Raw genomic sequence first — 27,054 nt, forward strand, 5'->3', positions numbered from 1 at the left:
TATTACCTCTTTCCTTGGCTGGATTTTTCTCCCCGTTCCACCTCGCATTCTTCTGCTTACGTGTACCTTGCTCCTGCACAAGCCCATGCACCTGCTCACCTCTCTCTGGAGCAAGTGCACCAAGTATGACTCAGAGAGCAAAGTGGCCATCATGCACCGTGATCGATCTTGTGGCCATCGTGGTGACCATCGTGCTTGTGGAGCACTCAGCAAAGATGTTCAGTGTGTAGTATATACATTTCACCAACACTCGTAAGAAAACCTCATAACAACTCCATATAGTTGGGATCATTCTGTTTTGCACATAAGGAAGGAGGTGTTCAGGGAGTCAACACTTGACCAAGGCCATTCAGCTGGGCAGTACCTGAGCCTTTCTATAAGAGCTGAGTCATAGGCTGAGAATGTGGGACGGACTCTAGGTTAATCAAAACTGGAACAGAGTTCCAGCTCACAAGATTGGTGTGTCTAAGAGTGGTTCTAGAACGGCTTAAATCCCTCCTTCCTGATTCAACTCTAAGAGTCCAGGCTGGGGGAACGAGGGTAGGAAGCAAGTAGGACTCACAAGACAACTCTGAGTTCCCACCCTGCAGCTAGGAGGACTAGGTTGCCCCATCTCTGTTCACCAGGCTCTACACTAATCTCATGTGACATGTCAGGGCTATTTAACCTCTCATGGAGGACCAGCTTTGTTCAAGATTCTATAGAGACAAAGGGCCTTGCGGGGATTGAAAGCCAGGCCTCTGAAGGGGTATAGCCTATGCCCCTCTACTCAGCCAAAGCTGCAGGCAACACATTAGCTGAAAGTTCTGAGTGTCTGGTCAGCTTTGTTCTGCCCCAGTTCTAGAAATAGAGTATCCTTGTTATCCCCAAGACCAACTCCCCACATGATGCAGTACTGGTCCCAGGCCCTAGTCTTTTTTTCTCCCCCCCGAACTCCAAGATTGATACCTGGATTGCTACCCTTACCCCTGGGCCCAAGGCTCTATGAATTACCCTTTACTTTCAATATCCCCAACTTTTCAGAGACTGAATCCCAAACTCTCTCTTCCGTGACTTCTTTTTCTATTCTCTGATAGAAGATTCTGCTAAAGCCAAACATGACGCTTGAGCCCGGCCCCTTGATGTGAAACCTAGTTGATGTTACTGCCTTACCACCTACTAAATTCTAAGCACTCCCTGGCCTCATGTGCACGTTATTCTGTCTTTCTCTCAAGCTTTATTTTCTTATCTTACACACTTTGACCCTGTTGCTAAGTATAAGACAGGACCAGGAACTGACACCCCACAACCTGCGTGATAAAGTCTCAACCTCTTCATACACTGAGTGTATGGTGACATGAACCCCAGCAGCCTCTCCAGCCTCCTTGCTTACCATCTTCTGCTACACCTGTGATGTCCCAGGACCACCAAACTGCATGCGCTCCCCTGGGTATACCACTCTGTACACCCCACTCCCCATTTACATTTCTTGAGATGTTCTTTCCCCTACTTGGCAAACTCTTATTCAAATCTAGAGCTTACACCACCTCCCTGAAGAAAGTGAAATCTGCTGTCCCTTGAGAGGGAGAATGGGTGCATTTCTACGATCCACTGATAGCTGGTACAGTCTCTGCTCCTTTTATGAATTTCTATCATTCCATTCACCTGTCTGCAGAGTTCCATCCAATGGATACATTGGTAGAAACCTGAATGGAAATCCATTTGGCTACTTAGCTAATTTATTCCAGGGCTATAAAATGACAGCCCTGGGGGCCGTCATGGTTGTCAGCCATTCTTAATAGATCACGGTACTCTTTCCTACAGAGCCTGCCCGGGCTCAAAATGCTTTGTAGAGTACTGCTCCGGGCAACCATCACTGATCAATATGAAATGGAAGATGAACCTGTGTTCATCAAAAGATTCCAGGAGAACAATAAGTAAGCAAACATCCTGGGAGAAGATATTTGAAATGCACCATACTAAAGGTTCAGCATCCAGATTCCATAGCATGCTTACAAAGAAAGAAAGAAAAGGCACATTTGCTACCTTCACTCTAGGAAGGAAGATTTCTGGTTGGGGTGGTGGGTGAAGTGGGGGAGACTTGAGTTCCCTAAGCTTAGCATTTATGAACAGAAAGAAAGAAAGAAAGAGCACCACGGAAACCCGCAACTATTTGATGTCAACAGCAGGTGTGGGCCAGGCTTGTTGGCCCCACCTCAGTTCTGTTCACCTGCTTGGTCCCAGAGCCAGCAGGCTCCAGTCTCCTGCTGGCAACTTTGTATGCTTGTGAGTAGCTAGCAAGGACTTCAACTTGATTTGCTTCTTCTCGACCACTGCACCTGTCAAACAGACCAAGATATTTACAGATCAAGATCTTTACAAGGGAGCCAGAAAGGGATGCACTTTCTGAACAAACACAGACACAAAACGCTTTGACGGTGAAGAGCCTTTGATGGTTCTGTCTGTTATGGAAGCTGGGATTTGGCCATAATCTAGAAGACGCGTGGTGAATGCAGTTGCAAATCATATAACCGTATTCTGTGCTAAACGGTCGTGCTTTCGATGGTGAGTCCATTACATTTTTCTCTTATTAAGCTTCCTTCAACTGTGAAAAGGACAAAATTGTCAATAGATTGGTCTCCTTACAAGGGGACCTGAATAAAGAGGGGAAGACTGGGCTGAGGGACGTCACAATTCCCTCACCTGATGGTATACTGTTGTTGCTGTTGCTATAATGTTCTGAGAGCTGATAAGTGTTGGCTCGAAGCCCAAATGGTGGAGCTGTAAGATTATCAGTAGATCTATAGCATTGAGGGTAGCAAAATGGTCAGACTTTGGTGTCAGGTGGGTTCAGGTTGTGCAAGACCTGGGATTAGGGGTAAATTTCTTCATTCTTCTGATCTGTAGCTAACTCATTTACAAAACCAGGTGAAGGATGTATCTTCGTGAGATTGTCACAGAGGGGAAATGAGATCCCACTGTAGTGTCAGCACCCGGTAGGTGCTTATTGGGTCTGTCTCCTTTCCTTATTAGTGCTCCTAAATGAAAGCAAAAGAATATGCCGATCTCATGGGCCGGTGGCAAAAGCCATAGACTAACTTTAAAAATGCACTTTAGGGGAGCCTGGGTGGCTCAGTTGATTAGGCATCTGACTCTTGATTTTGGCTCAGGTCACGATCTCATAGTTTGTGGGTTTGAGCCCCACCTCAGGCTCTGTACAGACCATGCGGAGCTACTTGGGATTCTCTTCCCCTCTCTTTGCCCTTCCCCCACTCGTTCTCTCTCTCCCTCTCCCTCTCTCTCTCTCTCGCCAAATAAATAAATAAACTTTTAAAAATGCACTTTAGGAGCGCCTGGGTGGCTCAGTCGGTTGAGTGTCCGGCTTCGCCTCAGGTCACGATCTCACGGTTGGTGAGTTCGAGCCCTGCATCGGGCTCTGTGCTGACAGCTCAGAGCTTGGAGCCTGCTTCGGATTCTGTGTCTCCCTCCCTCTCTGCCCCTCCCCTGTTTGCGCTTTGTCTCTCAAAAATAAATAAACATTTTTTAAAAATGCACTTTAAGGAAGTAAGCTTTAGTGACGTGCATCCAGAACCAGCTATTTAGAAGAACGGTGCTGATGTACGGTGGGCATGCAAGAAGGTCAGCTCTCTGGGGCCACAGAGACCTCACTGTTCATTCTCTGCCGATCTCTAGCACTTAGCTCTACAGCAACGCAAAGCAAAAATTCTCTGAAAAATGATAAAAGCACTTCTGGATAAAATATAATAGGCAGTCAGTAAACAGCTCCTCTAATCATGACCCCCCCGGCAAGAGAACTTGGAAGACATGGTGTCTGGCCCATAGCAGATGCTCGGTATGAATAAGTAAAGTAATGGGACTTTCAAAAACACATAGATGCAAGTCAGGACAGGTAGCAGATAAAAACAGTAACCACACGTTCATATTCACTGATGTGCTCAGCACTTTGACACGCTCATTTCCTTAACACCTACTCTGGAAAAAAAAATGGGGAGTATTCTAATTCCCATTTTATAGATGAGAAAAATGAGGCCCAGAGAGGCTCCCTAGCCTACCCGTTATCACATAATTAACACGTAACGAAGCAGGAATTTGTCTCCAAAGCCATCCTTCTGAAGGCTAACCCCAGCCAGGTCTGATGGGGTCTGATTCTGAGTGGACACTGAAGGGGAGAAGGGGCGCTGTTGTCGGGAGTGACCAGGGAGGCAGTGGCCTGAAGGGTATGGTGCTGGGGGGGAGGCGGGGAGAAGGACTGTGGCACAGAGTAGATGGGCAGACACAGGGGCTGTGCTAGCTTCAGGGTCCCTGCTCCTGACGTGAAGGGGGTGAGAGCCGATGGCAGCAGAGTCACCCCCAGATAGCAGCTGTGGAGTCAGGAGGGTGTGGCTAAAGCGTGGAGGGCAGAGGGGGCCAGAGAAGACAATGTCATAGCGATGGCCACAGAGAGAAAGGACGTCTCTGGCAGATGATCCCCCCCCCCTCCTTCTATTTGAGACTCTTCATCAGCTTTCCTAATCTGGGGTTGTGCTCTCTGAGAGCTCTTGCACAAGGAATTTCCTAAAATGAAATGTTGCAACGTTTACTTTCCTATTCACTCAAGGCCGAGGAAGGATTGGCATAAATAACTCACGCTACCCTTTTTAGGATCGTGTTGGCAAAAATATATTAGCAGATATAATTGTCTGACGCTTGGAGGAAGTGATGTTTCAAAAATAGGAACTCATGAAGAGTGAGAGAGAGAGAGAGAGAGAAAACACCTGACTCACTTTGCTTCCTGTGGCTATTTATTTTAAAGCCAAACCTTTCTTTTTTTTCCTGGCCTCAAATTGCCGGCACATTTCTCTATCTTATAATGCTCCAGATAGCGCTTGAGAACCTCTTCTATCTGTCCTCGAGGACTTCAGGCTCTTTCGTGATCACCAAATTTCAGAGTTGAGAAGGACGGTCCCCTTCCAGAGCCTGAATCATCTCCCAGTGTGTTTACCCAACTTCAACCCAAACCACTCAGCGACAAGGGGAAACCTTCGTCCACAAGAGGCCTTTCCCAAAGACTGTCTGATCATTTGCCTCTGCTTTAATACACCTACGGGGGTTTCCCTTGTTATTCGGAAGAGGAACAAAAAGCCTCAGACATCTTGCCAAGGTCCCTCTCTTCACAGGGACTCTGCATATACTACAGCTACCTCTGTGCAGCCCCCATGCCCGGTGAAACCCACCCTGTTGGTGCGCTGCTGGGTACAGCTTGCGTGGGCTCACAAGGCTGGCCGGTAAAGTGGCAAGAATGTTTTCTGCTGGTTGTTGAACAGAGCTTTTATTTTAAGATGAAGGATGTCATAATAAAACACAGGCGATAAACACTCAAAGGGTATCATTTTCTGATGATTTTCCTACATTGCTCTACTGTCTCCGCGTTTTGTTTGCCAAGTTTATTGAGATATCATTGACATATAACATTGTGTAAGTTCAAGGTGTACAACAGCTGGTTTGATGCATTTATATATTGTGAAATTGTTCCCACTGAAGTGGGAATCTCCATCATATCATATAATTACCACTTCTTTCCTGTGGTAAGAACATTTAAGATCTACTCTCTTAGCAACTTTCAGTGTGTGTACAGAGAGACAAACTTTATATATATATATATATATATATATATATATATATATTCACGTATTTGGAAAAACTTTATATATATATATTATACATATTCAGATATATATCCACAGTATTATTAATCAGCTATAATCCCCATGCTGTACATAATATCTACTGAACTTACTCATCGTATAACTGGAATACTGTACCCTTGGACCAACATTTCCTCATTTCTTCCACCCCACCCCCAGCCCCTGGCAACCACCATTCGATTCTGTTTCTAGGAGTTCAGCTTTTTTAGATTCCACCTTAGACAGAGGTGCTATCCCCTAGCCTCTCTGCTCATAAGGTCATTTCTGGGTGGTAGAAATGATGAGTGGTCACTGCGTTCGCCTTTCCAACTCCACGTTCAGCCAAGCCACACTGACGCCTGCATTCAGACACAGAGAGAACATACACACCATGGAAATTGGCATATGCTTCACATCAGGACTTATTCCCTTTCTTTCTTGCAAAGTCTTCTTCTCGTTTTGTAATTACACATGAACAGTAAACGGCACTGTTAAATATATAGAACGTACACTCTAGGAGAACAGAACTCTTGCTGGGTTTTGCACACTAGCATGATGCTCTTGGCAACAAAATGATGCCAAACTCATAAGTTCTTCATAAACAGGGGCGCCTGTGTGGCTCCGTCAGTTGAGCGTCCAACTTCGTCTTAAGTCATGATCTTGCAGTCCGTGGGTTCAGGCCCCGTGTCGGGCTCTGGACTGACAACTAAGAAGCTGGCGCCTGCTTCGGATTCTGTGTCTCCCTCTCTCTCTGCCCCTCCCCTGCTCATGCTCTCTCTCTCTCTCTCTCTCTCTCTCAGAAATAAATAAACATTTTAAAATTTAAAAAACAAAGTTCTTGATCAATAACTGTAGGGTAATAACAAACTCAAAATACTACAAATATGTAACTTGAATTGAAAGCCTCATGCCCTTTTGAGGTAGAATGACAATTTATTATCTTAGCACATCAATGAGAATTCTTCTTCGGAAGAAATTATGTTCTTTTGGAGTCACGCTTATAAACTCTTTGAGGTTAAAAGGAATGCCTCCTGAGGACTGCATGTTAGCAGGAGCTAAGGCACAAAGGATGTAGCTAAATGCCCCACGTGAGAGATAAGCGATGGGTGTCCGACAGCATGATGCTGGAGGACAAGGGGCTGTGAACTCAGCAGTGAAAAATCCCCTGTGGTTGGGTGGCCAGAGAGGGTTTGAGAAAAGGATGTCTGTTTGAGAGAGAGAGAGCCAAACCATAAGAGACCCTTAAAAACAGAGAATAAACTGAGGGTCGATGGGGGGTGGGAGGGAGGGAGGGTGTGTGACGGGTATTGAGGAGGGCACCTGTTGGGATGAGCACTGGGTGTTGTATGGAAACCAATTTGACAATAAATTTCATATTTTAAAAAAATGTTAAACAAAAAGAAAAAAAAGAAAAGGATGTCTGGTATCTCATTTGGAGTTTTTGTTGACATGAGGTAATTCTTGGCTCTAGCCTTCCTAAAGAACCTTTGGTGAGGTCCACCTTGTGCACAGACGCTGTGTGTGTGTGCACATGCGTGTAAATTAAAGGAAAGGCTACATTTCCTGCTTGAATTGATAACACAGTCTGTGTACGATGGCAGAATAACTCAGAAATGATTGGACGCGTACAGGCATCAAGAACCCGGGGTGGTCATAATCAAGGAAGACCAGGGAGGTAAGGAAGTCTTCTTGGTGGTTTTAGACTTGCAATTCATGAGGCAGGTAAGATTTAAGTTGTCTGTTGTCCTTACGGTTTTTCCTCAGATCTTCAGGTGCTGAAAGACTGGTAGCGTTCTCATTTTTAGAACTAGAGACCAGAAAATGCTTCATTTGTGTCTGAAATACCCCTTTGAGGTAAGGGAAAGGGAAAGTTTGGAGCCAGCCAGACCTGCATTCAAATGCAAAATTAAAATTGCCTTACCCCAGTTCAAGGTCATTTGAGCCATCCAACAAGAGCTACTGGAGGCTGAGTTTAATGGGAGCAGGAAGAGAGGAGTGGCAGCTTTTAAGGTCTAGTTTACAGATCACATCATCAGTAAGACGTGTTAACAGGTTAATATTTATTGAAAATGAGGCAAACAAAGGAGTTGTAAAATCACCCAGATTTCTGAGTATAGCTTCTGAGAGGATGGTGGTATCACTTAGTAAAATGGGAAAAACACGGGAGCATCACAGGGCAGAACAGAGGTCTGCACAGTGTCAGCTCAGGTGGAGCTGCCATGGCTCCTGTTAGAGCAAGGAAGTCATAGATGCTGGGTGCAAACCTTTCACTTAGCAGGTGGGTGCCCAGAAATACTCACGGTGACGTAGCGTGACTAGAGCCACACAGCCACTGCCAGTACCCTCGCTGGTCACGTCTGTTGGTTTCTACTCGTCAACGCATGCCATGCTGATCAGCATCCTGTGGGCGTGCTTGGGCAAAGTTAAAGGTTTGAGTCATATGACTAAATGTTTATCTTTCAAATTCATTTCTTTTTGAGAAGCAAACGGCAGTAAAAATATTGGCCAGAGGATGCCTTTAAAAACTGTTCCGGGAAATTTCTAATATGCATCTTTCATGACTTATTTTTCTCGTCTTTTCCTCCTTGCAAGAATTAGACATGAAACATTGAAAGAAATGTGGCCAAGTAAATATTATGAAGGAACGGGGGCAGAGGGGACAGGTAATTGTATGTGAATTACCTTTTTCAAAAACTGTAGGATTGTTCTTGTAGTTCAAGTCTTAATAAACATCAAGCACCAGGAAAATACAATTCAGATGTGACTTCAAAGAGTTTACAGTATTGAGAAGCTACAGAGACTCTTATATTCAAAGCTACAAAGTGTCAAACGAGACATAAATAGACAAAATCAGAAGAGGGAGAAACCATTCTCACTTAGCAATGATCCAAAGATTCGAGTACGAGATACTAAAGGTGGTTATGTACTGACAGGAAGCCAACAGAAATCATTATATAATACGCATATGGATTGAGACTTAGGGCAAATATATATATATATGGCTCTACAGGATAATAAATTGCTGTATAAAGTACTTAAACTAGGATAGGTTTGGTACATGATAAATAAATAATAAAACCAGAAATATATTTAGGTCAACTACACAAATGTAATATAACTATACAAAACGTGTGGCACGCATACTTCCTTCTAAACACAATTTCACAAATTCTAGCTTGGACGATACAGAGAGGTTTTGTGTGGGAGATGTGTCAAAGCTTTCTAACGTCATCACTATTGACATTTAGGGCTGGATAACTGCTATATGGAGTTGTTCTGTGCATTGTAGGATGTGTAGCAGCATCCCTGGCCCCTACTCAGCAAGAGACCAGAAGCCCCCTCCCCAGTTGCGACAACCAAATAAATCTTATCTTCAGACATTGTCAACTATCCATTAAGAAGCAAGAACTGTTGAGAATCACTGAGCTAAACCCACGAGACATGAAGGATTTGGGAGACTCCTAGAAGCTCCTAACCATAAGAGCTGGGGCACAATTCCTCACCTTTCCTGCTTTGGTCACCTCATTTCTGAAACAGACAGGATGTGAGCAGGTGTGTCACGGGGCTACTGGGAGGAGACAGGAAGGTGGCGAACGCGACACAAAGAACCGGGTCTAGCACAAGGGAAGGACTTAATCAGTGCTGTTCTAGTTGCTAAGAATCATTCCCGTCTCATCTATGTGTTCGAGCAGAATCTCAAGTGCAACCCACCCCTCAGATCATGGGACAACATTAGCATTTATTTAAAGGGTCAAAGCTTCTTTCTTTCTTTCCCTTCATCATTCATTTCTTCTCATGCTTCTTCTCTCATATGGAAGAAACTCAGAATGGGGTCTCTATCATCAAATATTTTTGTGCATGTGTATGCTTTTCATTTAAATAAATTCTATTAAGAAACTTCCTTCCTTCCTTCCTTCCCCTTTCCTTTATCCTCCCTCTCTCCCTCCTTCCTTCTCCCTCTCTCCCTCCCTCCCTCTATCTCCTCCTGTCTCTTTCTTCTTTCTTTCTTTCTTTCTTTCTTTCTTTCTTTCTTTCTTTCTTCTTTCTCTTTTCTTCCTAAGACTATGTTTTAATATTGATCCATGGGTACTTCTATTTCAGTGGTTCCTGACCTCAAATATACATTGGGATCTTAGGAGGTCTTGTTAAAACAGTTTGCTGGGGCCCACCCCAGAATTTCTGATTCACTAGAGCTGGGATGGGAACCATGAGTTTATGTTTCTAACAAATTCCCAAGTGATGCTTACCCTGCTGGTCCCAGTACCACAGCTGGAGATCCATTGCTCTGGTCCATGGCTTCTAGCTGCTGCCTCAGTATTGTACTCATTCATTCATCCAGTAGTGAAGGAGCTAGCTTCTCCATTTCTCTGACCCCACCAACAGTGCTGTGGTCACCATCACTCTTATGCCTGTCCCTTCACACACAGGGTGTGACTTTCCTTAGCTCTCTACTAGGAATGGCCTTGCTGGCTCATAGGATGCTTTATTTCAGTAAGTACTGCCTGATCACTCTCCAGAATGACTGAGTCCAGCTATGCTTCCGCTGTGTGCGCCTCACTCGCTTTATCCCCATTTAACAGAGAAGAACTATAAATCAGGAAGTGAACTAACCTGACTCTGTCTGCTCCCATCTTTAACACAACTAGTGAGTGAGGAGTCCTGGTGCAAGCCCGAGTCTCAGTCCACCCTGCTGGTTGCTTAAAAGATAATCTTTCAGCGGCTTTGAGTTCTGGCACAGAATTTTCCACAACTCTCAAACCTCACCCTGAAGCGTGCGTATTTACACTCCCTGAACCTCATGCCAACTTTATGTTGGCAAAAAAGCCATCATTCTGTTGAGAATTTTTACCAGTTAAAGAGCAAAGTCACCTGGTCTTCATGACATGCTCCCCAAGAGTTCGATTGGATCTCCCAGCCTGATCAAATTCCAGTTTTTGCATGGCCTGAGAATTAATCGCTGTGACATATTCCTCATCCCTGCTCATGCAGCCTCGGACCTTTGCCTTGACCTCCAGACAGGGTGCTGTGTCTAAGGAAAGAAATGCAGACCTGATGTGATATTCCATGGATACCTATGGCATGTTGGCCTGTCACCTGCATTGTGACCTTAAAAAAATTTCCCTTTACTTATATATGTCCATTGGAGTTGATAAAGCATCTTCATGGCGATGGTCCCATTTGACCTTTATTGCCTCTGCTAGGCAATGCCAGGTGATGTCATATTCAAGTGGAGCATGAAGTTCCCAATAGGTGATTCTAGGTCATGTGGTTTGTAACAGATGGGGTTAAAATTCTGAGATGGCCATGTCTTTTCCCCTCCATCGCACTCTGAAACATCTCTGGGCTTCAACTTTCTTCTTCATCAAATGAGTAGGAAGAAGAACTGGTTGGTTTTTAATCTCTAATAATTTGACAAGTGAAATCTTAATTACACCGTACCTAAGTTGAATTGTGTCTCCCCCAAATTCATATTCATAACCCCCCCATATCTCAGAATATTTGGAAATGTGATCTTTGCAGGTGTAATTAGTTTGAATGCGGTCATAGGGGCCCACCCTACTCCAATATGACTGGTGTCCTCATAAACAGGGGAAATTTAGGCACAAACATACACAGAATGATATGGCAGAGATCAGGGAATGGCAGATAGCCAGCAAACCACCAGAAGCTAGAACAGAGGCCTTCTCCTATAGCCCTCAGAAGGAATCAACCATGCAAACTATGCGAGAATAAACCTCTGTTGTTCTAAGCTCCCCAGTTTAGGGTACTTTGTTATGTCAGCTCTAGGAAACTGATGCACACCCCAGTACATTCACCACATCCCAACTCGTAGGCCCCTTCCTTTCAAATCTAGTTCCTACATGTTAGACAGAATGTCTCTTTAGCTCCATTGGGAGTAGTGGGGGAAGTAAGGGTAGAGCTTTCTCTGTCTACATCTGGGACCCATCTGGGGGTAATCACTCCTCATCACTGAGGAGACGTACAGGTGTTTTTGCAGGTGTTGTCAAGCCAGAGACTAGAAAGAGGAGGGCAACGTCTTCTTCCCATTCCAGAGACTGTCTTGCTCACCCATCTTTACTTTGAATTCACACTACACCAAATGGAGATTAAGGCCCAACAAATGTTCCCTAAGGTGATGTAACCCCATGAATCCAGAAACTAGAGGTTGTGTGCCTGCATAAGGCATTAGAATTATACAATATTTTTTCAGCGCCTGGGTGGCTCAGTTGGTTGGGTGTCCAGCTCTCGATTTTGGCTCAGGTCATGATCTCACGGTTCATGGGATTAAGCCCTGTGTCAGGTTCCATGCTGAGCATGGATCCTGCTTGGGATTCTCCCTCTCCCTCACTCTCTCTGCCCCTCCCCTCTTTCTCTCTCAAAAGAAATACATAATTTAAAAAAAAGAATTAATCTTTTCAAAAAACATCTCACCTCATGGGTCACGGTTAGTCAGCCCTGGCTTAAGCAAAAAGTATCTTTAGCAGAAGGACCCATTTGCCAGCCCAATGTGCTACCAGAATCTGGAGAATTATGCCCTTTGTCTGGGTTGTTTGGCCCTTCCATTTCACAAGGGAAATGGGCTGTGAGCTCAATGACAGTGGATAAGGGACACACCCATTTGTTCTCTGTCACCCCCTGGCTGTCCTTCAGATTCCACCCATGGGCTTCTCCCTTTCTTCACCTCTTTCTCCACAAGTGTACTGTCTCCACCATCTCCCTAGAATCCAGCAACCCTCATCTCCAAAATAATACACATTGTTTGCCTGCCAGCACCCTCTAGGGTCTTAGAATTTTTTCAGTCCCAGACAATTGTATTTGAGTGGATTTTCTCGTATCGCCCATTGCTAAGCCCCTCCTGAGGGAAAGCATGGGTTTGGGCGTGAAGTCTGCTGAGTCACCAAGAAAAGGGAAGGCTCTTCTTTCACACTTGGAAAAGAAATCGTGGGGTAACATAAGCCCTGGGCTGTATCTGCTCCTGCCGTGGGAGGTCTCCAAACAAACTCGTCTCTACATCATTGGGGCTCTTTCTTTCCCAAAGCCCCATCTGATTAATTCTTTTATTGACCCAATATTGAGCCCCTACACCTACTGTGTACCAGCCACTGTTCTAAGCACTTAGCACGTGACAATGAACAAAACAGTAAGGTTCTCTGTTCTAGTAATGTTGGTGCCCCAGTGGGGGTGGGGACAGAAGATAAACAACAAATAGAATAATCAAGTGAGGCATGTATTCCAGGAGGTTATTTGAACCATAAGAACAGGGAAAAGTAGAGAAAGAAGAAGAGGAATGAAAAGTGTGTGTTGTAGAATTAAATAGGATGGTTCTCTCCAAGAGGGTGACATTTGAACAAAGACTTGAAGGATGAGGTGAAGGAGTTATCCATGCAGATATCTGGCAGAAGAGCATTCTGGGAAGATAGAATAGCAGGTGGCAAGGTCAAAGATAGGACCATGCCTGGCATGTTTGGGGAGCAACGAGGAGCCCAGTATGACCAGAGTGAAGTGAAGGCAAGGGAGAGACATCTATGTGACCTACACGAGGAATTCATATACGCAATACATAAACCTTCATATACTGCCCTTTTCTAATAAGAGGCAATTTTGTTGAAAGCATCCCTCAACCCCTTGTATCTCTGATCTGAAATGTCTCACAAAATACCCTACACTGAAATTCCTGGGCAAACTCATGTCCCCTTCCTCACACAAAAATAACCAAAGCCACACTGCGTTCCCTGCTCCCTTGCTCTCTCCCTGGCCCCTGGAGTATTCTCAGACACTTCAGAGAGCACTAGAATTTCCGTGAACATAGATTAATGTGATATAACTGGAAGAGGCACAAGAAGTCCTACCATTTAGTGATTTCCTAACCAGCTGTTTCAGCAAATATTTATCTACTGTGGACCAGTAAGTAATATGTTGAATGGCAGACCTGATTATTATTAGCAATATTATTATTACTGTACAAGAGTCCAAAATCTGGGAATACTAAAATGAACAAGAAATAGCCCCTTGCTTGAGTTAAAAAAAAAAAAAGTGGACAGAAATGCAAAAAAAAAAAAAATTCCCATAATTTTTTATAAGACAATAAGTACTAACATCCGTGTGTTATTCCTCTTAACCCTCATCTCCATTCTGAGACATGATCTTATTTGCATCCATCCAGTCATAATGAAAAAGAAACTCTGAGAGGTTAACAAGCTTCCCTGAGTTAAAACAATAAGTGTGTAGAAAAGGTAGAATTCTTCCTCTATCCAATTCCTGAGCCTCCTAATACACTTTGCTGGCATATGATTAGAACCTGAACAACACATACACTCAAGAGCTGCAGAAAAAGAGAGAAGCAGCCATCCACTCTCCCTCTGTGGAATGACATAAAAGTCACCACAAGCTACAGAACAGTGGTGCTTTAGGTTTACGAGTGGAGAAAGGGCATTTCTGTGAAGGAAACGCACACAGAGGACATGCAAAGCGTAAGGAGTCGAGCTGAGCCACCAGGAGATGGGGTGGGAAAGGGGGCCTGGGGCCATGTTGCAAAAGCCTAGGGATCCCCGTATAGAAGCTTGCATTTCATACCTGGTGTCATCAAATTCCATCCTGCTGAGTGTACAATTTCATTCCACCCTTTACAAAATTGGTGAATTCCTCTCCTTTTCCATTCTGTATCTCCCTATTATTTCCCCGATTGTCAGAAAGCTGATAATTTGGCACCCAGCTCTGAAAACAGACTTCCTTTATGTAGTCAATGATCAGTTATAAAATTCCTGATATATATATTCATATTTTTGTGCCAAACAACCTGGGGAGCCTTGGGTATAGAATAGGCACTTATCAACATTGGATGGTTGATTGGTTTGTGGTCAGGTTGGTTGGTTGGGCCGGTAGTGTACTTGGTTGATGGAATATATAAATGAATTACTATAAGCTCTCTAAATTCAGAGCCTTCCTTTTCCCTAGTGCTTAATACCATACCTCATATACAGTTGGTCTCACTAATTACTGTTTGAATGAAAGAGAAGATGAACAAGTGAATGGATATGTTTATATATGAATAAATGTATGAGCATATATATGAGTGGACAAATCGACTGCATGAACAAAATGGGTGAATGAACAAATGTGTCAATGTTCCACCTGCTCTGTGTTTCCCTACAGGGAGTAGAGACTTTTACCTGCACATACCACATTCTCTCTATAACCTCTCAGCTCCAAGACACAATCCAGAAGCAGCACCGATTGCTGGGAAGAGGGCTATGTTACTGTGTTTTCATGATTTTGTAATAAAACTTTTAAAATTTGAGATTATTGTAGAATCTCATGTAGTTATAAAAAATAGAACAAAAAACTCTAGTGTGCCCATTACTCATTTTCCCCCCAGCGGTAATATCTTGCAAAACTATAGTAAATTATCACAATCGGGATATGGATATTGAAAGAGACAAGATACAGAACATTTCCATCATGGCCAGGATCCCTCATGATGCCCTTTATAGCCACACCCCCTTCCCTTTGCCTTTCCTTCCCTATATCTGCACTCTTCCTTCCTCCCCTCCTAATCCCTGGTAACTATTTATCTGTTTTCCATTCATAAGTTTTTTTCATTTCAGGAATCTTAAATAAATGGAATTGACTTGTTTCACCCAACGTAATTCTCTGAAGATTCATCCAAGTTGTTGTGCCTATCAATAATTTATTCCTTGTATTGCTGCATAGTATTTGATCTTAAGGATGTACCACAGATTATTTAATCATTCATCCACTGAAGGACGTACACATTCTTTCCAGTTTTTTATTAATACTATCAAGAATAATAACCTGTATTTGTGTACACATTTTTGTGGGAGTGTAACTTTTCACTTCTCCGGGATAAATGACTGGGGGGCGGGGGGCAGCTGTTAGACATTAGTGTTTTAAGAAATGGTGAAACTGTCTTCCAGAGAACCTGTACCCTTGTGCAAGAGTGACGCAGAGAGGGTGTGGAGAAACCAGATCACTCACACATTGCCGGTGGAAATGTAAAGTGGCCCAGGCTCTCCACGCAGTCACTTTGTTGTATTTCAGCCATTCTCATAGGTTATGTATGGAAATCTCATTGAGGTTTTAATTTGCATTTTTTCTAATAGCTAATGATGTGGAACATCTTTTCATGGGCTTATTTGCCATCTGTGTATCCTCTTCTGTGAAATGCCTCCTCGTGTCTTTAGCCCATTTTCTAATTGAATCTTTTCCTATTGAGTTTTGAGAGCTGTTTAAATAGCCTCCATATTAGTTCTTTGTCAGATATGTGGTTAGCAAATGTTTCCTCCCAGTCTATAGTTTGTCTTTTATCCTCTTAACAGCCTATTTCAGAGAAAAAGGTTTTCATTTTGATGAAGTCCAACTCATCCATTTTCCTTCTTAGGAATTACGCTTTAGGTATCAAATCTAAGAATGCTTTGCCTAACCCTTGATTCAGATTTTGCCCTATTTTTTTCCTAAAAACTTTATAGTTTTACATTTAAGTTCATGACCCATTTTGAGTTAACATTTACATAAAGGGTGAGACTTAAGTCGAGGTTTATTTTTCTTTTTTTGCCTTTGGATGTCCAATTACACCATTACCATTTTCTTGATACACTATCTTTCTGCCATTGATTCACTTTTGCATCTTGTTGGGATGAGCACTGGGTGTTGTATGAAAACCAATCTGACAATAAATTTCATATTTAAAAAGAAATTCAGTTGGGCGTATTTGTGTGGATCTATTTCTGGATTCTCGGTTTTACTCCTTTGATCTAATGCCTACCTTTCTCCCAATCCACACAGTCTTAATTTTGGAAGCCATACAGGTCTTGCAACTGGGTAAGCTGATTCCTATATTTCTTCTTCAAAATTGTTTTGGCTATTCTAGTTCCTTTGCCTTTCCATATAAATTTGGGACAATCTTATCTATAGGTACAAAGAAAAATTATTGTTGGGATCTTGATAGTAATCGGGTTCAGCAAGTTCCCAGCAAAAAACACAAGCATAAAAAATTAATTATACTCCACACACTAGCAATAACATGTAGACACTGAAATTACAATACCATTTATAATCATTAGAAACAATAAAATCATGCTGAGGTATAAATCTAAGAAAACGTGTACAGGATTTGTATGCTGAAAGCCACAAAATATTAATGAAAAAAAATCAAAAGTGACCCAAATAAATGTAGAGACATACTTTGTTCATGGATTGGAAGATTCAAGATAGTGAAGACCTCCATCTCTTCAATTTCCTTAATACTTACAGGGCAATTCATATGATCTATTTCATATTGAGGCAATAGGGGGATTTTGCATTTTTTGAAGAATTAGTCTGTTTTATATAGGTTGTCAAATCTATGTGTGTAGAGTTGTCCACAGTATTCTCTTATTACCCTTTTGATATCTTCAGGGTCGCTAGTAATATCCCCTTTCTTTCCTGATAGTAGTAATTTCTGTCTTCTCTTTCTTTCTTTGTCAATATTTCAAAAAGTTTGTAAGTTTTTTTGATCTTTTAAAAGAAACAGTCCTGTATTTCATTGATTTTCTCTAATGTTTTTCTGTCTTCAATTTCATTGATTCCTGTTTTTATCTTCATTATTTCCTTCTTTCTGCTTCCTCTGGGTTTATTTTGTTCTTTTGTTTTTTTTCCTAGTGTCTTAAGGTAGGAACTAGATTATTTATTTGAGATTGTATTTTCTCATATATGTACTTAGAGCTATAAATTTCCATCTGAGCATTGTTCTAGCTACATTCCACAAAATTTTGTATATTGCACTGTCATTTTCTTTCAACTCAATGCATTTTGCTAATTTCCCTTAAGACATCCTCTCTGACTCATGAATTATTTAGAAGCATGTTGTTCAGTTTTCAAGTGTTGGGAGATTTTTCTGTTGCCTTTATTAGTGATTTCCAGTTGGTTGCACTGGGTCAGAGAACACGTGATATAAGATTTGAAGTCTTGAATTTGTTGAGGTTTATTTTATGGCCCAAAATGTAACCTATCTTGATATATGTTTCATGGATCCTTTAAAAAAAATTGCATTGTGCTACCATTGGGTGCAGTGTTCTATAAATGTTGATTACAGCCTCTTAAGTGATGCTGTTGTCAAGTTCTTCTATATCCTTGTTGATTTTTTATTTGTATTTTCTATTAATTTTTGAGAGAGGGGTGCTGATGTTTTCAACTACATCTGTGGATTTGCCTATTTCTCCTTTCAGTCTTATCAATTTCTGGTGTCCATATTTTGCAGCTGTTTTTTGGTGTATATACATTTAGGATTACTATGTCTTCTTTCTTGGTGGGTTGGTCCTTCTATCATGTATGTTCTTTTTGTTGGATTTTTTTTTCTGAAGTCTTCTTTATCTGACATTAATATGCTCACTCCTACATTCTTTTGATTAATATTTGCAAATTAATTAAAATTAGATTAATACCTTTTTCCATGCCCTCACTTTCAACCTACCTGTCCTATTTTATTGGAAGTGAGTTTCTCATAGACAGCGTGTAGTTGTGCCATACTCATGTTTATCCAATCTGTCAATATATGTCCAGATTAAATGTGAATCTGACCATTTACATTTAGTGTAATTACTTATGTTAGGGTTTAAAGCTGACATTTAGTTTTTGGTTTCTGTTTGTTCCTGCTATTTGCACTTATGACTTCTTTTACCTACCTTCCTGTGGACATTTTTTTTATTACATTTTGATTTATCTATAGTGTATTTGAATATAATCTTTTGAGTGGCTTTTTTGGTGGTTGCTCTAGGTACTAACATTATATCTCAAAACTGATCATGTTCTACTGGTGGTACCACTTCAAGCAAAATGTAGAAGCCCTACCTCCCATCACATCCCTCAACCCCTTCTCATTTATAATCTCACTTAAATTTCTCCTTTGCATACATTTATAGCAACACAGTGTTACAGTTTTCACTTCAACCCTCAAATAATCTGGAAGTCTCAAGAGGAAGAGGAAGTCTATTTTGTGTGTCCATATGTCAGTGTACTGTGTTTGTCCTCCCTGGTGTTCCAAGGCTCTTTTCTTTATCATTTCCTTTCTGTTTAGAGAACTTGTTGAGCCATTTGTTAGCATAAGTATGCTAGTGACAAATTCTTTCCATTTTTCTTCACCTAAGTATGTCTTAATTTCCCCTGCATTCCCAAAAGGTATGTTTACTATATATAGTATTCTGGCTCTATAGTTCTTTTTAATTTTTTTCAACATTTGAAAATGTTGTGCCATTCCCTTCTGGTCTCCATGATTTCTGATGATAAATCATGGAGACCAGAAGGGAATGGCACAACATTTTCTGATGATAAATCCACTCCCATTCATATACTGCCCCCCCCCCAAGAGGTCAAATACTATTTCTCTCTTTCTACTTCTAAGATATTTTTGTCTTTAATTTTTAGAAATTTGACTATGATGTGTCTTGGTGTAGATTTCTTTGGACTTACCTTGTTTGGGTTCACTCAGCTTCTGGAACATGTAGGTTTATGTCTTCACAAAATTGGGAATTTGTAAGTATTCCTTTAGGTATTTTTTCAACTCTGCCCTCTTTCTCCTCTTCTTGTGGGAACACTCATGACAGCAGTATTAGACTTTTTGTTATAGTCCCACAGGCTTCTGTGGCTCCCTTTGTTTGCTTGTTCCAACCCATTTTCTTCGTGCTGTTCAAATTGGATCATTTCTATTGTTGTCCTTCCAGTTCATTGATTCTTTCCTCCTCCCCTTTCCATCCTGCTTTTGAGCTCACCCATTCAGGTTCTCATTACAGCAATTGCATTTTCACTTCTAAAATTTCTATTTGGTTCTTCTTTATACCCTCTATTTCTCTGCTGAGAATTTGCATTTCTTTGCTAAGATTCTTATTTTTCATTTGTTTCAAGCAAGTTCTTAATTGCCCACTGAAGCCTTTTTGTGATAACACTTTAAAATCCTTGTCAGAAAACTCTGGTATCTCTGGCATCTCTGGCATCTCACTATTGGATCTATAGATTGCCTTTTTCTCATCAACCAGAACTTTCTGGTTCTTGGTATGATGAGTGATTTTAAATTCAAACTTTACAACCTGGGTATTATGTTACAGGACTCTGGATCTTATTTAAACCTTGTGTTTTCACTGGCGTCCTCTGACACTACTCTGACAAGGGAAAGGGGGGTGCTGCCTCAGTAGTCCCAGAAATAGTTTGAGCGTGGAAGTCCAGATTCCCCACGGTACCCATTGGAAGGTGCACCTTGTTACTGCTAAGTGGAGGTTGGAGTTCTCCTCCTGACTGGGCCTCACTCATACCCCCTTGTTTGGGGGTTGGGAGGTAGGAGTGCCTCATTACAACTCCCACTAGGCATCCTTTGACACACCCAATGTGTGGAAGTGTGATGACCACCTCATTACTGCCCAGTGACATTGGAAATCAAGTAACTCTGCATGGTCTCTATAGACACTATCATGGGGAAGGGGCTCATTACTGCCTGTCAGGAATGAAAGTTCCAGCTCCTTCCTCAGCCCCCTGTGACATTACTCCAGCAGGAGGTTTGGGGCCCCCTCCTTACAATCTGGGAGGATGAAAGTCTAGCTCCTCATTCAGTCTTTCTGGCTTGGGTGGGTCACAGGTTGTGTGTGTGTGTGTGTGTGTGTGTGTGTGTGTGGTTTTTGGCTCTAATAAAGTGGTTATTTTCTAGATGTTTTCTGTCTTGCTAGGCTGCCCCTTTCCTGTTCCTCTAGGTAGTGAGGTTAGGCATTTGTTGAGGCTATTCTTGTCTGTGCCTGTTAGCATTTCTGAGTCGCTGGCTTCTTCAGCTTCAAGTCTGGGACATATGAAGCAAAAAGAAAAGTCAGGACTCAACATCTTGTTCCTTTTGGTGGTCTAGAGGTCCTCAGCCAGTCTATCATCTCCTCACATTTCAGTTTCCCTATGCTTTTGTTAACATAACATGTCAAGTGTTTAGCTACACTTGGCGGAAGAACAGGTCAAAGTACATTTCCACCATCTTCTCAGAAGGAGGAGTCTCAAGACATTTTCCAAGGTTCCTATAGAAATATTAAATTGCTCACACATTTGGCCTCAACTGAGACATTTATGTGTTTCTTAACCCATTTACTTGACTTTACCAGAATTTCAAATCTCAGAGCAAACAAAAAGTCAGCAGGAGGGGAGGGGACAAAGTCATGGAAGTTTTCCTGAGCCAGGAGAGTGTTAATGTTGCCGCTGATAAAAAAGAAACCACTTGAGAATTAATTCAGATAGAAACTGCTTATTTTTTGATTTAATATTGCTGAAACCTCGATTCTGTGGCATTCACTCAGAAATCCCAATTTTAAAAATAATCTTGCATGCTCAACTTTTGGTTAGATATCATTAAAAAACTTCCCTACCTTTTCAAACAGTAGAGACTCAGGAAAGGAATTCACTTCTTCTTGATGACTCAGATCCTAATTCTAAGCTGCCAGGGCAGTTTTGCTTTCTCTCTGCCAGGCAACTGCAAGCTCTCAGTACTCTTTTCCACAGATGCCATTCCTACATCCCTAACCCGTGCTCATAATGTTCTGGAGAATTGGAAATGAGACGACCATACCTGGCAGAATTGCGAGCAGATCAAGAGCCAAATGCTTGAGCTGAGGACACAGGGTCTCTCCTACCACGCGACAGGCAGGGAATTTGACTCATAGTGGGTTTGATAATAATTTTAGTGTCACTAAATAATTTAAACTTGATGCAATATTCTTAAGTTATACTCTGGGTGGCTGAGATTGCCAAACAAGCAGAAGTGGAAGGAGGAGGAGGAAGAGGAGAAAAAAAAGAAGAAAGTGAAATTAAGTGTTATTTTTACAATGGTGGGTATACTGCTATCCTGTTGGAAATATATTTGTACATGCTTGGTATGAACTGGATGATATACAAGATCCATTATGGATGCTATTATTTTGAATACGTCCTACTTTGTGGAGTCAAGGTAAAGAACATTATCCACATTTTTAGCCTGAGAAAGCCAGGTTGAGGAAGCTAAGTGAATTGCCTGAGGTCACACCCTTTGCAAACAAAGTAGCCAAATTAAACCCAGTTCTGCGTTTATCTTTCCCAAGATGATGGTGCGGGGTGGGGGCCACAAAATCTAGTTAAGCTCACAGACAATAAATCCCATGCTCAGTGTAATATGGCTCTCTACAAGAGTGCTTTTCAAACTAATGGGTTTAGGGATTCTAGTGCAGCGGGTTTCAGACAGGTGCTTGTGGTGTATATTTGTGACAAGGTCCTGGATTTTTCTGCTGCTGATGGTGCACCATCTACATTTAAATAGCAAGGATCTAAAAGATCCACTTTGATAACATGTAAAGGGCAGGAATATGGGTTTGATCTTTAATTGAAGGTATTTCAGGCAATTCATTGTTTTAGGGTGGTTTTTTTTTTTTGCCTTTAAAAAATGCAACACAGTCATAAAAATTACATGGCTGCTTCATTACGGATACTGAAACTGAATAGGAATGTTGATATAAGGCAGAGAAAAAATCTTAGGGCATATAAATGAATTAAAAGGAAAATGTTTGAACATTAAAAAGAAAACTAGTCCCTTACCTATTACCAGTAGTTTTCAATATTCTTTAGCTGCATTGAGCATAATTACTAAATCAAAAGTCAGAATACATGATTTGATGATTTGACAAAAGATTAAAAAATGAAATTTTGGTAATTTGGGTGACTTTTCCATTGAGATCTGGAATATTTTACTGTTAAAGACATGGAATAAATATGAAAATAAGCCACACACACACACACACACACACACCTCACTACAAATGTGTTATCTAAAATATTTTAGATTAAAAGAGATCTAAGGGCCTAAGGATGTTTATATGCCAACTGCTATCCTGATTTTTGAATCTGCAATTTGTGTAAGTCAAAACAATAACCCTCTGTATATGGATATGAAAAAATATATTTAGCCCTTTGAACAGCGTATATCTAAGTACATTCTGGATGATTCTATTTTCCATGGCCCTGCCTCCAATTTCTCTTAAGTAACATAAAACACACCAGTCTAACTTAAGTCTCAAGTACAATCATGCTTTACTATTTAAAAAGTGTATTTCCAATTGAGAAAACAAAATTTCAACTTTGATTTAGAGTCTCAGCTCCTCCCCCGCCCCCGGTGGGGAGGCTGCAGTCAAGGAAGGGGCTCTGGGTGGCCTTTGCTCTTTCCCCTCCTTAGCATTTTCTCCTATCACTTCCCTCAGTGTCTGCCTGTCTAGGTTTAAAGCATGTGGAAAAAGAAGAAAAAGAGAGGATGACAGGGAAGTTCTTGTTTGCCCGATAATGGTGTGAGCTCATAGTCTAGGTTTAGCCCATGAGGTATCCAAAAGAGGGTCAGTCTCAGAGACACCACTTACCCTTGTGACTGTTGTTGGCCGTCTCTCCCTATAGTTCTCTGATGTCGATGATGCCCTCATTTTCCTCTGGCTTTTCATCTACCTTCTGTACCTTCTTTTTGCAGAAGGCATTCGTCCCTCTGAACGCCATCTTGGTCATGAGCTAAAATGGCTCCACACCAACTATCTCTTACTCATGACACACCGTTGTCCAGGAAAATACTCACTGAACCATCTTTTTCACAGAGATATTCTTGAGGCCGGTTTCCGTAATGTAGTGGTTATCACGTTCGCCTGACACAGAGATATTCTTGGAGTACAGGATATCCAGCACAGCCAACTCCCCTTTCCAGGACCTCCCCTTGCCCCCAGTTCATCCATGTCCAGCTCATCAGCTTGTCTCTTACACTTCAGATTTGTCAAAGTGGACTAAAATTCCAGAATATTCTGACCTCCACAGGGGACTTACCCAAAATTCTCTGAGCAGTCCTGCCAAAGACCACCCTCCACCAGATGTGAGGTGACGAGCATCTGCCTCCTCCCTTTCCTCTTTGTGAGGGGTAAGGGTCTCACAACTCAGCAATGTATTTTCCAAAATTACATATTCAAAATTTTTTTCTCACTCTCCGCTGCTACCCTTTTGATACCCTTATGTGGCATGACATCCAACTAGCTTTTGATCATCTACTTTGAACTTTCTGCATAGGATCTAGTACCTCCTTTGAAACGCAATATCCATTGTCTCCTGGTGCCTCGGCCAACATTCTGTTAAATATGCTAATGGACCTCCAGAATCCCCAAAAGTGTTTCTGAAACTTCTTCCAGCTTCAAATCTTTTCGTGGGACAGATCACAGAACTGGTTTGGAGCACTTTGTGTAAATACTTCAGTAGGACGCTGGCATTGGAAAGGACTTTAGAAATATCTCACTTCAATTCCTTCCTTTAGTAAAGATTATCTAGGGCTCAGAATGTGTACTGATGAAGTAAAGTCACCCAGGTTCTGAGCGGGAGAGCTGGAACGAGGCCAGCTTCCCGACAGGCAGACTCCTCCATTGTGCAAGGGCCAGGAAAGGGACAGAGGTTTCAATGTTTGAAATTTTTTTAAATTGAAGGAGAATAAAAATAGCGTACCTTTTTAAAGTGGAATTAAACCAGCCTTTCAAAACAAAAAAGAGTTGGTGAGAAAAATATGAGCAGTATGTGTTTCTAAGACTCTCTGTTGCAGGATCTCTGAGACAAAATCTTGTTTAATTCATTAAAAAAATCTTCTTTTCTGGATTAATATATACTTTTTACATTTCAAAATTACCTGGCAGCCATTCTTTGGGAGAGATGTGACTCAGCAGTGTTAGACTAGAAGATATTCTGTAAGATTAAGGACCAGAGTCAGAGAGCAATTTTTCCCCCTAAGAAAAACAAGTGGTTCTTGTGTTTGTGTTAGAAATCAGGTCCAGCACTGCATTTAAGAAGCTCAGCGCTCTCACTGCCCCTAAAACCCACAACATCAGATCCACGAAGCAGTTAAGAGAGAGGATGCTTTAGGGTTTCAGACATAGGTTTGACCACCACCAGCTCACAGCTTTAGAGAGAGGAGAGTATGTTGCCCACAAGTTCAGAATCTATTGCATTGGTCTTATAGAATTTCCTCTTTACTAAGGGGCTAAGATCTTTACACCTTGAGCTGGAAACCACCCATGAGGCCAAGCCAGACCCTTGGGCTATAAATATCACTCACCCTATACTAATGGTCAGAGACTTCAAGCCCAGAAGGAAACATCAGATGTCACATTCAAAGCAAATTGTCTCTCCTACCCAATTGTTCTATGATGCCCGCTCATCAACTCATTCACTGGGCTTTTATCCAGCAGGGAATATGTGAAAAGGACCATATAAAAGTTAATAAGACAGTCCAGGAGCTTGAAGAGATGACAAGTGTAAAGAGGGGCACCATGCCCCTCTGTCATAGTACCTACCCTAAGTGTCAGGGAGGCCCCGGATGGTTCAAGACCAAGACGAGCACCTTGACTTTGGGGTTGAATACATCACAGCTGTTTCCAGGATGCAGTGACTTCACTTCCTCACTCAAGATCCTTTATCTCCAAAGCCACAGTGCCTTCGGCCATAAAACGGGGATGGGGCAGTGTCTGCCTCAAGGAGGTATTGGAAGGATGAACAATTGAGTTAATGCCTTCAAATCAGCTAGAACGGTGCTTGGCACACAATCAGTGCCCAACACGCATTATCTATTGTCATTGGAAGGACTAAGCTAGGGTGCATGTGCCAAATAAACACACAGGAAAATCTGGTGTTCTTTCACTTCTTGATGAGTATTTCTGTGGCTCACCATTTCCCCCTCTCCATTGTCATTCTGACCAGCTTCACTTTCATTCTCTTCCCGGGAAGCTGGACAGCCACCCAAGCATGAGCCAGTCTCTTATACCTGTCCATCCTGATCACTCATTGCCCTCAGACTGAGGAGCACAGAGAACCACCCATTTTCAAGGGTTCATGCCTCTGCTCAGAAATCCAAGGGGCAGCTACTACCCAGACCCTCAATCTCTGCACTTTCCTGGCTTACAATCCTCAGAGAGAGGGAGACCTGGAGTTGCTCTCTTTTGCTTATTACCTTTCAGAAATCCTCCAGTCTAGATAATACACCAAATGGTCATCGTATCAGTTTTCAGTAATGCTACCTAACAAACTCCAAACCCAAGGGCTTAATAAACATTTGGTGAGCTTGTGAGTTGGAGGGTTGGCTGGGCAGTTCTGGCCTGGTCCAGGATGCACTGATGTGATGTCAGCAGGAAAGTATGATGATGACTTGTTGACATCAAATGGCCCTCACAAGTCTGCAGTGTCAGCTGGAGGGGGGGCAGAGCTACCAAGCCATGTGTCTCCCATCTTCCACAATCTAGGATGGTACTATTTACTTGAGTGCTTACAGCCTGAATGTCTATGTCCCTCCGCCCCAATTCATCTGTTGAAGCCCAAATCCCCCAGTGTGATGTTATTAGGAGGTGGGACTCCATGATTGAGACTAGTGTCCTTCTAAGAGGAGGAAGAGACACCAGACCCCTCTACCTTTGCCATGTCATGTGTCATCTGCAAGCCAGGAAGAGGTCCCTGACCAAGAACCACATTAGTCAGCACCTTGATCTCAGACTCCCCGTCTCCAGAACTGTGAGAAATAAATGCCTGTTGTTTAACATCCTCCCGCCACCCTGCCTGCCCATCCTTGGTATTTTGTTACAGCAACCTAAGCTGACTGAGCCCGTCGGCTACTTGACAGCATTCAGAGAGAGTTGAGGAATGTCTGCAAGTTTTCTTGAGACCTAGGTTTGAAACTGGCACAATGTCACTTCCAGTACATTCTACTGGCAGAGTGAGTCTTGATGCAGCCCAGATTTGGGCGGCAAGGAAATAGATTTTGCTACTTGATGGGAAGACCAGGGAAATTATGTTGCAAGGGCCTGGCTAAAAAAAAGGGGATGAGAATTATGGCCTCTTTTGCTATCAGTCTACCCATGTCATCAAACTCAGAAGTAGGAGTTTTAGAGTCAGAAAGATTCCAGTGTGAAATTAGCTGTGAGGTCTTGGGAAAATGACTGAATCTCCTGAAGACTCCCATTTCGTCACCTATAAGGTAAGGATAGTAATCACGTCAACTTCACATGACGGTTGTAATAGTTAAACAAGAAAAGAACCATGAGTGTGGTGTCTAGACATATTTATCTATTAGGTATTATAGTGGTACTCAATAAACATCAGCTTCGTAGATACTTTATGTAAACTACCTTCCAGTGAACAAAATTTTTTGAGTCTCCCAAGTATTATCTATTTTACAAATGGGGATACAAAGTGACTATAAGTCTTCAGTTCAAAACTCCTGATTCCTATCTGGTACCATATCACTATCCATGATTAATGGAATCTTATCAATAAGAAGCTTACTTACTAAAACTGTTAATTGAACATCCTTGCTTAAGCAGAGTAGTTGAATGCTATTTTCTGTGTTCAG

The 27,054-nt window shown here is 42.0% G+C and overlaps 1 long non-coding RNA gene across 1 annotated transcript; it reads right to left on the minus strand.

The window, feature by feature from the left end:
- Window positions 1-2,218: 2,218 nt before the first annotated feature.
- On the minus strand, window positions 2,219-27,054 carry LOC125163326 (uncharacterized). Its single transcript, XR_007151409.1, has 3 exons — window positions 26,992-27,054; window positions 25,010-25,180; window positions 2,219-2,318 (listed from the first exon to the last, which is right to left on the minus strand). It is a non-coding gene; the product is annotated as an uncharacterized LOC125163326 (long non-coding RNA).

The sequence above is a fragment of the Prionailurus viverrinus genome, chromosome B1 (assembly GCF_022837055.1).
Source record: "Prionailurus viverrinus isolate Anna chromosome B1, UM_Priviv_1.0, whole genome shotgun sequence".
Lineage (NCBI taxonomy): Eukaryota > Metazoa > Chordata > Mammalia > Carnivora > Felidae > Prionailurus > Prionailurus viverrinus.